This window comes from Camellia sinensis, chromosome 11 (assembly GCF_055761805.1).
Source record: "Camellia sinensis isolate YWXY chromosome 11, ASM5576180v1, whole genome shotgun sequence".
Classification (NCBI taxonomy): domain Eukaryota; kingdom Viridiplantae; phylum Streptophyta; class Magnoliopsida; order Ericales; family Theaceae; genus Camellia; species Camellia sinensis.
The window spans coordinates 12401221-12416361 of NC_138971.1; positions in this window are offsets into that span (position 1 = coordinate 12401221).

Below are 15141 nucleotides of genomic sequence, written 5' to 3' on the forward strand. Positions count from 1 at the left end.
GTACCAGTAGTTTTTAATCTACTCCTGGGCAGGCCTTGGCTACACTAGATGAAGACTGTACCATCAGCGGTCCACCAGCTGGTAAATACCCCTTCAATGGTGGGATCACTACTGTGTATGGAAATTCTGTAATTCACCCTTCCCAGGGGACTATCACGCCATTGTTGGAAACCATACACGGGGAAGATGATGTATTCCTCTCTGGCTTCTCCTTGGCGGAGGCCCGGTTGGTCCAATCTATTATAGCAGAGGACGACGAGAACTACGTGAGTGTCCAGTCCATCTACATGATGAGCAAACAAAGGCATATTCCTGGATCAAGACTGGGTAAGAGTGGCAGGCATGGGGGTACAACTGCCAAAGAGATAAGTCATAACCCCCATATTTTTGGGGTGGGGTACAAACCTACCATTGAAGAGTGAAAACGGAAGGGGACTGAGTTGAGAGGAAGAATTAAAGAAAAGAAGACTGGAAGGCAGTATGAGTTAGTTTACAAGCCAATACGGGGAACCCTGAATGGACGCTTTGTTCGCTAAGGGGAAGATTTCCCATTTTGTGGATTTCTAGAGCCTTGGTTTGACCAGGAAATGAAGACTAGGTACCTGGGGCTCGAGATCTTCATCAGGCACTAGCTATTAGAAGAAGAGGATGAGCAGATGAACCTGAGCACCCATACAGATCAAAGCAAGACTACAAGCCTAGATATTGACGAAGAGGAGCTATTAGGGAAAGCATTGGATGATCTATTAACAAGTTCTCATGCTGGGGTTGAGCCTATCAACTTGGGAGATAGTTTTACTATCTCAATGATTAGGGATACATAGGTAATAGATTTTACTGGTTTCATTGTGGATGCATCTGAGGCTCCACCCCTGGTCTGGAAGTTTGAAAAGGGCACCATCAGTAGTTTTGAATCGGATAGAGAGTCCGAATATGATTCCACTGAGTCTGTGGAGTCGGAGTTAGATTCTAGTTCCTGTGAGTCTGGTACTTCCGGGAGTGGTAACCCGGATGACAAAGTCCTGTCCAGGTTGTTTTTTAACTTTTCTTTTGAGTCCACTATAACCGAAGATCCAGACTTTTTGAATGAGAACGTTATAAACTTCACTTACTTTTCTTTGCCTTTAGTTTGTTGCAATGATCTTGATTTTCAAAATTTTGACTTAAATGAAGAGGAAGAAATTTCTCGAGTTTTGAAAAATTTGGTTGTTCATAAGGAGGAGAGGCATGTTAAACCTATACAGATGAAATCGTATCAATTAAAGTGGGTACTGAGGAAGATCCTCGCTTGGTCCACATCGGGTTCGCGTTGTCTTCGGAGGAACGCGAGTGTTTAATCACTTTGTTAAAAGATTTTAAATATGTTTTTGCGTGGTTCTACGATGACATGCCTGAAATCGACCTTGAGATTGTACAGCACCAGATCTCTCTTGACCTTGAGACCTGACTAGTTAAACAAAAGTTGCGTAGAGTTCGCCCAGATTGGGCTTTGAAGATCAAAGAGGAGGTCACCAAATAGATTGAGGCAGGGCTCTTGGTTGTATCTAAGTACCTGACGTGGTTGGCCAATATTGTTTTGGTTCCAAAGAAGGATGGCAGAATCAGAGTTTGTGTCGACTTCAAGGATTTGAATAAGGCTAGTCTGAAGGATGACTTCCCCTTGCCAAATATTGATGAGTTGGTAGACTTCACCATGGGCCATACATTACTTTCATTTATGGATGGATTTTCTGGGTACAAGCAGATTCTGATGGCACCCGAGGACAGAGAGAAGACAATATTCACTACACTGTGGGGTACCTACTAATACCAAGTCATGCCTTTTGGACTAAAAAATGCAGGGGCTACCTATTAGAGGGTTGCGACCACGATCCTGCACGACATGATCCATAAAGAAGTTGAGATATATGTGGATGACATGATTGTTAAGTCCAAGGAGCGAGAAGGCCACTACACTGTACTGGAAAAATTCTTTCAATGGATCAGGGAATATAGACTGAGGTTGAACCCACAGAAGTGTACCTTTGGGGTGACGACGGGGAAAATGTTGGGATTTCTGATCACCCAGAGGGGAATCGAAGTGGATCTGTCCAAAATCAAGGCCATCCTAGAAATGCCATCAATAAAGACTGAAAGGAGGTGCATGGCTTTCTGGGTAAAATGTAATTCGTAAAACGATTTATTTCCAAATTAACCTTGACTTGTGAACCACTATTTGGTCTTCTGAAAAAAGAAAAAAAGTTTTAATGGGACGATTGTTGTTAGTTTGCTTTTGAACAGGTCAAGTGGTATTTGTAGAATTTACTTGTGTTATCGCCGCCAGAATCGGGAAATTTGTTGATCTTGTACCTGTTAGTGACAAATTCGACCATGGGGTGTATGCTAGCTCAAGAGTCAGAATCCAAGGCGGAGAAGGCCATCTACTACTTGAGCAAGAAGATGCTAGACTATGAGACTCGTTACACTTCCCTTGAGAAAGCTTGCTTAGCCTTGGTATGCGCTACCAGGAAGTTGAGGCACTACTTGTTAGCTCACTCTGTAATTTTGGTTTCGAGATTAGACCCCATCAAATATCTCTTCGACAAACTAGTGCTTACGGTTAAGCTAGCTCGTTGGTTGCTTATCCTCTCTAAATTTGATCTCAAGTATGTCATTCGTAAATCCGTTAAAGGGAGAGCGGTAGCGAAATTCCTAGCAGACCACCCGGTAGAAGGAGATGAAACAGTAGAGTACTTATTCCCAGATAAAGACATTCTGCACGTAGAAGAGGAAATATGGATGATATACTTTGACGGAGCATCTAATCAATATGGTTATGGGATAGGTGTGTTGCTCATAGCACCCGATGATTCCCACATACCTTTAGCTTTCAAGCTCCAGTTCAGAGTGTCCAACAACGACACAGAATATGAGGCATGTATTGCTAGTTTGGAAGCTACCCTAGAACTAGGGGCAATAAGGTTGGACGTTATTAGGGATTCAAATTTGGTTGTCTCTCAAGCTAATGGGGATTGGAAGGTCAAGGAAGAGAACATGAAGATGTATTATCAGGCCCTAGAAATTCTGATTCATAGGTTTGAAAAATTGACATTTACACATTTGTTAAGAGAGAGCAACTGGTTCGCTGATGCATTAGCAACTCTATCTTCCATGGTAGACATCCCACTTGGAGTGAAGATGTGTCTAATCATCATTGAACAGAAGTATACGCCTGTTTATTAGACCATCGCCGAGATAGATGACGTTCAAGATAAGAACCCCTAGAATTACGACATTTAGAATTTTCTGGAAAAAGAGACGTACTGACCATGGACAAATGCCAAAGACAAACGGAGAATATGGCGTCTGGCCGTCCAATTCATCATTTGTGGGGGTAAGCTGTACAAGAGAGGTCATCTAGGAATGCACAAGCTGTGTTTTGAAGAAGAGGAATTGAAGCACCTCATGGAGGCCATCCACGGAGGGGAGTGTGGAGCACACATAAATGGTGCGATGCTAGCCCGAAAAATCCTCAGACAAGGCTATTATTGGTCAACTATAGAGGAGGATTGTATTAGTTTTGTATGACGATGCCACAAATGCCAGATCCATGCCAGTCGCATGAACATACCGCCGTCTACGCTTTACAATATGACTTTGCCATGGCCTTTCTTAGTTTAGGAGATCGACATTATCGGTGCAGTCTCGCCAAAGATGTCAAATGGACATGAGTTCATCTTGATGGCGATCGACTACTTCACGAAGTGGGTGGAAGCTCAGTCCTACTCTATATTGAAGGCATTGCATGTGGCCAAGTTCATCAAGAATAACATCATCTGCCGGTATGGGGTACCGAACGAGATCGTCTCTGACAATGGCTCGCATTTCAAGAAAGAAGTGGTGGATCTGCTTGAGAAGTATAACGTGGTGTTTCATAAGTCGTCAACATATAGACCACAGACCAATGGAGCTATTGAGGCCACCAATAAGAACGTTAACAACATCCTGCAGAAAATGGTTGAGACTTACAAAGGCTGGCCGAATAAATTGTCGTTCGCTCTCTAAGGCTATCGAACGTCGATTCGAACATCTACAGGGGTAACCCCTTATTCTTTGGTGTACGGGATGGAAGCTATTTTGCCAATTGAAATTGAAGTACCATTGCTACGAGTTATGGCCGAGTGTCAGATAGCAGAGGCAGATTGGCAACAAAATAGATTTGAAGAATTGATATTATTTGATGAGAGGAGGTTGAGGGCACTGTATCACATTTAGGGCTACCAACACCGAATTGCTAAAGATTTTAACAAGAAAGTTAGGTCCAAGAATCTCAAGGAAGGAGACATGGTATTGAAAGACAACCGAGCTCCCATCTATGACCCTAGGGTTAAGTTTAAAGCCAATTGGACTGATCCTTATATCATCAAGTCAATCTGGTCAGGAGGGGCGATTATTCTCATGGATTTAGATGGCCTGGAGTTTTCACAACTGATCAATATGGACAAGTTAAAGAAATATTATCCTTGAGAGGCTTGCTAGGCTGAAAACCTGAAAGGGCAACCTAGGCAAAAGTTAGAGCATGAAAAATTAGAAATAAAAAAAAAACTAAGCTCGCAAGGTCGAAAACCCTAAAAGGCCACCTTGGTAAAAGTTAGAGCGCAAAAGGAGAGAGTTAATACTCGAGTGAACCCGAATCGAACTACGTAAGGCCTGATTCCCATCTTTGGGATACGTAGGCAACTTCATCCTAAAGTTCGGCCGTAATTATCTCCAACTCAACTGTCCTATTCATTTATTTTGATCAGGCAATCTTTCTCTATGATCAGTTCACTCGGTTGTGTGATCTTCATTTTGGCAGAAGGGCCGGTGTGGTGAATGCAATTACGGGCAGTTGTGGTCTGTGGATTTGGGGCTGTACATCTTGAGGGCTGATTTCGTGCGTGTCAGGCAGTGATCATTCGCGAAAATTGTTTTGAAAAGTATTAATGAATTGATTTTCTCAAAATTTTACCTTTTACACCTTAGATCATTTTGGGACCAAAAAGGAAAGTTTTTAATGCTCACAAGTTTAATTTTATTGATTTCAACGCAAGTACATTCTCCAACTCTCTAATTAAATCAAAGTCGTTTTTACATCATAAAAAAACTTGAAAAAAAAATCAAAGCAGTAAAACTAGGGGCATAGCTAAGTCAGGTAGTTCTATGTCTTCTGCCTGCACTCGTGGAAGCTTTTGTAGCTAAAGATGGCCCAACTTGTTCTTCGTCCTCGAGCCGAACCAAGCCAAGCACTCACCAGAAAGGGCGTAATTGAAGCTAGGGGTAGGGGCCAGAAGCTCTCTCGTCCTCTAAGCAATGAGCTACCGAGTCAAGTGTGAACCACGGGTGGGAAATAAAGCCGGGTATTCCACCCCTTTTTCTGGACAAGTCTGATCATGTCCAAATTGGCGTCTGAACCGAAAAGGAAAATAGAACATGCAGTGCATAAGGCCAATTAACTGTAAACCCGGCTGTTGGGACATGTTGTAGCTCATCTCAGTTAAGTCAAGCCAGGGGCAACGCCAAGCAATGTCCGCCACAAACCGGTGTAGCTCGACTTTCCGCACTCTTTTTAGAAGGCGAATAGCCCTACAGTTCGGACTTCGCTTGTGGTTTTGAATCTGATTTCACAAAGTGCAATGTGAAATAGTGAAAATACAAAAGAGTCCAAATCCGACAATTCTTTTGGAAAATTAATATTTGTCAAATGCTAAAAATGGATTGCTTTGACAGATTTCAGAGTCGCTACCTAAATATTTTTGAGAAATTTAGGAAATCCAAGACTCGTACCAAAGACCATTAGTCCATCATCACCAAAGTGTCTTGGCTCGGGAACTTAAGTACGAGAGGGGAAGGTCATAAATTGAAAACTATAGACACCCCATTTTTGACCGTCCTCAAGACTTGGACGTCATCGTTTGAACACTCGATGATCATCCATGCTTGTGTTCGTTTTGAGCTCCCGAAGGTCTCGACTGCGCGCCTTGCCTTAGGATCTCTCAACTTGTCTATTTTGTGCTTGGTTGTGGACCAAGGACTTGTGGTTTTGCTTCTGAGGGAAGAGGGTGGCTTGTTGGCCATCCCCTCAACCCATCGGCCAAGGCATCATGCCATCGGCCTTGTTTTCTTGCCATCGGCCAAAAGTGGTGGCTGATCGACACTTTTTTTGGTCGATCGGCCATATTTTTGAGCCGAGACCTTTCTATCTGCTTTTTATAGATATTTTCTGCTAGCTGTGACAGCTGGTATGGAGGGATTTGTTTCAAGACTCAAGCTTGTTGAACGAGCTTGAGAACTGAGATTCTATAAGAAGGGAGCCTCCCTTTCCTTTCCAGAGGTTCAGCAAATTGATATAGAAGTTATATATATATATATATCTCTCTATATCTCCCCCTCTCTCTATATTTGTGTGTGTGTTTGTGCCTTAGAGTGTATTTTTTTTTCATACTTTAGCACTAGAGCACCTAGTAGAACACCATCCTTTGGTTGCTGAGGTCCTTAGGAGTTAGTTTTGGTGTTCTTGGGTTGGCTTGAACTCAGAAAGGTTGCTGGAGTGGTGTTTTTGAAGGTGTTCTTCAAGGGTGAGTAAATTACCTTTTGATCCCCCATTCTTGCTTAAGCTTTTAGACCTATTTGCATATTGTTTTAAGCTTGACTTTAAATTGTAAAAAGTTCTATTTTTGTGTGCTTGAGATGATTGTTTAAGGTCACTTTTTGGTTGGGGGTTGTCTACCCCCTCTTAGGCCTTGTTTGACCTTGTTTTGAGCCATCTCTTTTGGCCCTTATTCTTGCCTTTGCATGACCTTTCTACCACTGAAATTTAGAGGATTTTCAGTGGTGGAAAGGTGGTTTTAGAGTCTTGAATAGGAGAGGGACAACCCTCTCTCATTGTCTCTCATTTGCTTGCATATATGGCTCACAAGGGTAACATGTTTGCCTAGCTTGTTTTGGCTTCATTTCAGCAAGTATTTGGTGTTATTTGGCCATGTTATGCCTCTGTTTTAAGTTGGTTTAATAGCATCTTGCATGCGTCATGCACTTGCCTTGCAATCCTCTTATTTGCCTTAACATGCATCATGCATTTGGACTATCATGCTTGCATATTTTGGCTCAACTCAAATGAACTTTTAGTCATGATTTACCATGCTCTAGGTCTGATTCATGTTGTTTTGGCCATGCATGCATTGCTTCGTATAGCCTTGGTTCAATCTTGCTTGTTAGCTTTGAGTGTCCAAGCCATTAGCATGCATTACTTGGACTATCTCCATGATTTGGCATCATTTGAAATGTTATTTCAGTCCATATAGGGGGGTCATACACTTGCACTTGTCACTCCTTTAATGCTTTGAAGAGTTGGTGTTTTATGCCTCATGAATGGATCATTGTTCATGCCTCTATGTTTAGGTCTTTGGGATGCCATCTAAGTGGGTTTTTGGGCTCATTTTGACATGCCATAACTCTAATTTTATTGGTTAAGTCATGTCATCTTTGGTTGTAATAGGTGTAGTGTAATACTCTTTTTTTTGGCCTTGTATGCCTCATGCCTTTTGGACTTTTGTTCTAGCTTGTGTTGGCTAGGTTCGAACATGTTTTTGGTCTTGTATTGACCTGCCTTGGGACTATTTTGGGTGCCCTTTGGGGCTTGCTTTGCACGGCCATGGTTTAACCCCTTCGCTAGCCTTAAGCCTTGAACTTTATTTCATGCTATACTTGCATTGATTGGTTGATTTGGCATCATTCCTAATATCATTTCAGAGCTTACTTCATTGCCACATTATCATGCTTGTCACTCCTTGCTCATGTTTGAGAGTTGTGTCCCTATGCCTAAGTGATAAGCCAATTGACATGCATGCTTATTTTGCATTTCATTCCATCATTTCTTAGCATTTTGGCCACTGTTTTTGGTATGGCTGAGGTCTATCCATTTTCAGTATAAGTCCATAGATCATGCTGTTTGTGTGTTGTTGCATGCTTATCACATTGCATGTTGTTGCATGCCTATTACATTATATGTTTTCATGTTTAGGTTGCATTGCATTTGGCATGCTTATTACCTTAGCCTTGTGTGCATGCTTGAGTCATATTGCATTTGGCATGCTTATGTTGCATTGTATCGCATCTCCATGTTGCATGCATTGCATTGTGTTTGGTTTGGAGTGTCAAACCAAACACGAGGACCGATGGACGTTTCGTACTTGAAGTGACGAAACGTGCCTCAATCCTCAGTCACCGACACTCTTGATCCAACATGATAGAGTGTGGAGCATTCATGTGTTTTGTGCATTCATTCCATATTGATTTGTGCAATTCGGCCTCTTTGGCCATTATGCATCGAAATGTGTGATTGATGGCTTGAGGGTCGAACACTATACTCCTTTGAGTCTCAAACATGATAAGGGGTGTAGGTGCACAACATTTTCTTACAAATGTATTGCCATGCCCTTGTTTGTTCTCTGCTGCAGCAAAAGGAGTAATCTGCAGGAAAAGATGGCCGATCGGCTATCTTCAGTGCCGATCGGCTAGAAATTTTTGGTCGATATCATCAAAATTGGCCGATGGCCATTGTTCTCTGGCCGATGGCCTTATATTTTGGCCGATGACCTCTCAGCATAGCCATGAAGTGGTTTAGAAGCATCACATATATTTTCATAGTATTCAGAGGAGTGTAAGTGTACAAACAGAGGCAACATGAGACATGTCAACGGATTTCCAAGCGAGACAATCGAGCATGCATCATTCAATCATTCCGAGGCGGAGCTGTGGCAGCCTCTTTAATTTCATACTTAGTTTGTTTTGTAACTTAATTAATTTGTTTAATTAGTTAAGAGTTTTGTAATAATTAATTAGCTAGGGTAGTGTAGACACCCCATTTTTGACCGACCTTAAGACTCAGACGTCACCGATTGAGCGCTCGGTGATGGTGCATATTGTGTTCGTTCAGAAGTTTCAGAGTCTCGACTGCGAGCCTTGCCTCCGGACTTCCGGGCTCTTTCATGTCTTGCCTCGGTTTGCGAATCAGGCTCCATTTTCTTTGTTTTCTCTTCTCGAAGGGAGGGAGAGGTCTTGTAGATCATCTCTCAGTGGCCGTAGGCTACGTTTCGTGGTCGTAGGCCATTTTTCCCGTTTGGAGCCTGGTTTTTGATTTTTTGGAGCCGACGGCCGTGTGCCTCGGTTCGGGACCACTTAACCACCTCCGTTTGCTCCATTTTTTGGTATACACCCCACCACCATCCATTCTAACAACTTGGAGCTGTTTTTCAGAGCTTAGGAGCACCATTTCTCAGACTAGGAGCTGCTGGTCCATTGGTCTTCAAGGGTAAGCTTCTTTTCCCTCTTTTTTGTTCCTATCTTGCTCTATATCTAAGCCTTGCTTGAAAGCATTTTTGGGCTCCGATCCAAACTATAAATAGTCATATTTTGAGCTCCTTTTCATGTTTGATTAAGGACCTTTTACTGTTTGAGGTCTCCTACTATCACTTGCCTCTTTAACCCTCTTTTAGGCCTATTTTTGCATGGTATTTTAGGCTTATTTGTGAGCTGTTTCGGACTTATTCATGAACTGTAAAATGTCTTGTTTTGAGCCCCTCTTCAACTTTGTTGAAGGGCTCTCTTCAGTTTGAAGCCGGCAGCTACCACTTGCCTCTTTATCTCTCTTTTAGGCCTATTTTTTGGGGGAAATTTGAATTTCATTTTCCCCCATTTTCCTCCAGTCCTTTGCCTATATAACCAGCACCCCCAGTGGTGTTTTGGGAGGTTACAAAATTTTCTTTAAGGCTCTTGCATTATACCCCTCTCTCTCTCTCTCTATTCCAAGCTCCAAAACCCCAAGTTTCCTACACCATTTCTACACTACCTCATAGCACAAAGCCTTCATACTCCATTCCAGACCTTTGAAGCTGATTTCCAGAGGTGAAGAGCTTCTAAACTTGGTCCAAAATTCGTTGAAGCTTGGTTCTACAAGGGCGAGTCCCATTTTCCCTCTTTCTTGCCTTGCTTTGTTCCATATCTAAGCCATACTTGCTTACACTTTTGGCTCTGACCCTAACTGTAAATAGTCATATTTTGATCCTATTTTCATGTTTTATTAAGGACCTCCTACTGTTTGAGGTCTCCTACTACCACTTGCTTCTTTATCTCTCTCTTAGGGCCTAATCTTGCATGATATATTAGCCTTGTTTTTGATCATTTCTGGACTCCAAGCCAAACTATAAATAGTCTTATTTTGAGCCCCTATTCAACATTGTTGAAGGGCTCTTCTCTGTTTGAGGTCCCCTACTGCCACTTGCCTCTTTATCTCTCTTTTGGGCCAATTTTTGCATGGTAGTTTAGGCTCATTTTTAAGATGTTTTAGACTCTTCCATAAACTGTGAAATGTCTTGTTTTAAGCCCCTCTTCAACTTTGTTGAAGGGTTCTCCTCTGTTTGAGAACAGCAGCTGCTACTTGTCTCTTTACCCCTCTTTTAGGCCTTTTCTTGCATGATAGTTTGGCCTTATTTGTGATTATTTTCGTGGCTTGATGTAAACTGTAAAATACATTGTTTTGAGCCCCTCTTCAACTTTGTTGAAGGGCTCTTCATTGTTTGGAGCCAGCTGCTGTCCCTTTGTGTTTAATCTCTATTTTAGGCCTTTCCTTGCATGATAGATTAGCCCTATTTGCATTCGTTTTTGGGACTTGTTATAAACTGGAAATATGCATGTTTTGGGACTGTCTTGCATCTGTATTCATGCTTCATGATCAAATAATGCATGATTTGTATAGCTAGCCTATAGGTCATTGCGTATGCCTAGTTTAGAGTTTCGGGTTTCATCTCGTGCATCGGGTGCCATATTGCCATGTTTCAGGACTGTTTAGCATCATATTTTAGTGCTGGAATTTGCATGTTTGCATACCATGTTCCATGCCCTGCCATGCCTTGTTAGAGTAGCATTTGTGCCTTAGGATCGGTCCTCGGTTTGCGTGCATGCGTACACGCATCTCGAGTGTCTCATTTTCATCTAATGGCTACCGATGTGAGTGTGGCTGAGGTCCACTCATGTTGGTGTAAGTCCATTGTGCATTGTGTATGCCATTTTAATTCATAGCATTGCGTATGCTAGGTTGTATGTTAGAGCATCGTGTATGTCATGTTACATCGTGCATTGTGTATGCCATTTCATAGCATTGTGCATGCTAGGTTGTATATTAGTTGCATTCATGCATGTCATGCATATTGCATTGTGCTTGGGATAGGAATTAGCCCAAGCACGGGAAATGAGGTACGTTTCATACTCCGAGTGACGGAACGTGTCTCAATTCCTGGTCGTTGGCACTCCGGATTATCCATGATGGAGACTAGGCCTTGTTGTGTCCATATGTGCATTCATTTCATATTGAGTCGTGCAAATCGACTCCTCGGCCATCATGCATCGAGATGCGTGATTGGTGGCACGAGGATCGAGGACTACACTCCCTGAAGAGTAGTCATGCATACATATGTGAAAATACTTTGCCATGCCCCTTTGTTGCTCTCTGTTGCAGCAAATCAGAAATCAGCAGCCTTCCGAAGCTTGGCACGCATCCCGAGAATAATTGCAAACAGAGGCTAATTAGGGCATCGCAGTGGATTTCCGCACAAGGCAACTCAAGCATGCATCATCCATCATCCGGAGCAGAGTTGAGGCAGTCCCTGGCTTGCATGCCAATTTATTGCTTTCCTAATTTAATTTGTTAATTAATTAGGGTTTTGTACATATTTGGATTGTAATATTCATTCGGGACTGTATATTATTTATTCGGACCCTCCGAGCGAGGGCACAACTGTAATAAGTGTGCGTGTGTGTGATGTATGTCTTCCAACCCCACGTCTTTCTCCCTTTTATTTACCCGCTTATGATGGTTAGATTAGGGCATGTTTCAATTAGCATACAGTATGATAGCATGTTTGTATTCATTCATCTGTTTTGCATGCACCGGGCTCGGCGCATCATACTAACTGCATTGTATTTTCAATTTCAAGTTGAATACATGTTAGCTGTAGCATTTCATATGCCATGTTTAAAATAGCTGAGCCTATCTTAGTTGCATTTTGCATGTGTTGCATTTTGCATGTGTTGCATTAGGCATTTCTGTATAGTTAGGATCATGCATGGATTTCTAATAAGCTTCTGTTTTGGCTTGGAGTACTCGGTAAGTTTTATGCTTTAGCATCCTTGCATGTGTGTGAGTAACTGCCATGAATAGCATGCTTACCATGAGGCTATATGCTTATGTGATATAACTGCCTGAATGCCTGTGGGTGAAGGTTGGGTTATTTGGATTGGAATAATTCATTAAATGCGAGTTTTAAGCCCACTAGATAGTGGCAAAATCATGTTTTCTAAAGCCCACCCGAGGGTGGCAAATCCACGTCTTAGCCTACTTGCGAGTAGCACCATCAAACCATTTTCAAAGAAACAAACATGAAATGTTTTGTTCCAATTCAGGCGATCCAGTCTATACTTGTATGCTGTGAGCATCACATAGTAAATCTAAGCTAATAACCGGAATAAGAACACATAATGTTTTCAAAAATAGATATCATGGTTAGTAGAGGCCGATCTTTGATCGGGCGAGCGGGGGTGCTCACGAAGTGACCTTCCCCAATCCTACCCAAGTTCCCGAGCCGAGGTAACTTTGGTAATGACGGACACGTGGCCTTAGGCAAACGAGTCAGGGTTTCCTAAATTTCCCCAAAATAAAATATTTAGGTGGCGACTCTGTATCTGGCAAAGCAGTCCATGTTTGGCACTTCTTTCAAAAATGTGTTTTCTCAAAACGATTTTGCCGGATTTGGACTCTTTGGTTCAGACTTAGAACCATGACAATTTTAGAGTCCCGAACTGTAGGGAGCCCAATATCGAACGGAACGGGGGACTCGTTCCTCCCGGGGGCGTTCGGGGACGTCTACAGGTAGTTAATTAATTATTTGGCCTGTATTATTTATTCGGACCCTCCGTCGAGAGGGCGAATTTTGTAATAAGTGTGCGTGAGTGTGTGAATGTCTTCCAACCTCACATCTTTCTCCCTTTTACTTATCTGCTTTCAGTGTTTAGTTTTAGGACATATTTCAATTAGCATCCTTATGTTATGCATGTTTGCATTTATTCATTTGTCTTGCATACACCGGGCTCGGCGCATCATACTAACTGTATTGTGTTTCAATTCCAAATTGAATACTGTAGACGTCCCCGAACGCTCCTGGGAGGGTGAGCTCCCGTTCCGTTCATTTGGGGTCACTACAGCTCAAGACTCTCAAATTTGTCACGGTTCTAAATCTGAACCAAAGAGTCCAAATCCGGCAAATCGTTTTGAGAAAACACATTTTTGAAAGAAGTGCCAAACATGGACTGCTTTGCCAGATACAGAGTCGCCACCTAAATATTTTATTTTGGGAAATTTAGGAAACCCTGACTCGTTGCCTAAGGCCACGTGTCCGTCATCACCAAAGTTGTCTTGGCTCGGGAACTTGGGTACGATTGGGGAAGGTCACTTCGTGAGCACCCCCGCTCGCCCGATCAAAGATCGGCCTCTACTAACCATGATATCTATTTTTGAAAACATTGTGTGTTCTCATTCCGGTTATTAGCCTAGGTTACTATGTGATGTGCACAGCATACAAGTATAGACTGGATCGCCTGAATTGGAACAAAACATTTCATATTTATTTATTTGAAAATGGTTTGCTACTCGCAAGTAGGCTTAAAATGCAGATTTTGCCACCCTCGGGTGGGCTTAAAACTCACAATTAATGAATTGTTCCAATTCAAATAACCCAACCTTCACCCACAGGCATTCAGGCAATTATATCACATAAGCAAATAGCCTCATGGTAAGCATGCTATTCATGGCAGCACTCACACGCATGCAAGGATGCTAAAGCATAAAACTCACCGGGTACTCCAAGCCAAAACAGAAACTACTTTAGAAATCATGCATGATCTTAAGTATACAGGAATGCCTAATGCAACACACGGAAAAATGCGAACTATAGTAGGCTCGGCTATTCTAAACATGGCATATGGAATGCAACAACTAACATGTATTCAATTTGGAATTGAAAATACAATGCAGCTAGTATGGTGCGCCGAGCCCGGTGCATGCAAAACAGATGAATGATGCAAAACATGCTGTCATACTGTATGCTAATTGAAATATGCCCTAATCTAACCATCAAAAGCGGATAAATAAAAAGGAGAGAGACGTGGGGTTGGAAGACATACAACACACACACGCACACTTATTACAGTTATGCCCTCGCACAGAGGGTCTGAATAAATATACAGTCCCGGGTAAATAATTACAGTCCCGAATAAAAGAATAGTACAGTCCAAATATTATAGTCCAAATAATATACAAATTCCTAATTAATTAACAAATTAACTAAGAAAGCTGTAAAACTGGCGTGCAAGCCAGGGACTGCCTTGCTTCTGATGAATGATGTATATTTAGGCTGCCTTGCGCGGAAATCCATGACAATGCCCCAATTAGTCTCTGTTTGCACCTGTTCTTGAAATGCGTGCCAAGCCTCGGAAGACCGCTGATTCTTGATTTGCCTTGAAGACAAGTCTTTGGTTGCTTCTTGGCTTGAGAAGTGAGGCTTCCTAGCTGCTGGAAAGCTCCCCAAGCTGCTGGAAATGGAGTAGTGGTGGTGATGCTAGGTGGTGATGAAGAAAATGTGGTAGAACTTGGTTGTTCTTGCTTGAAAGAGAGAGATAGAGGGAGATTTGGATGCAATCTTGAAGGCAATTTCTTCTAACCCTTAAGACTAATCTTGGAGGCAGGTTATATGGACCAAGGAGAGGGAGAAAATGAGGGGAAAAGGTGGGGGAAAAGGAGCCAAGTTTTTCCCCAAAAGCTGTCCCCCGGATACAGATATTTTTGGGGGAAAACAACTGTAAAGTACACAGTGTAAGGATTATGACCGGCCAGGTTTTGGAGCTGCAGGTGGCCGGCCGGCTACCTCCCATGGCCGGCCGGCCAAGGGTCAAAAAGGTCAAGAAGATTTAGTGGCCGGCCACCACAGATAGGTGTCCTCCCAGATGTCCTCAACACAACTCTGTGGTTCAAAATTGGCAACAGTGAAACAGGAGAGAAAACAAGCCATTTTT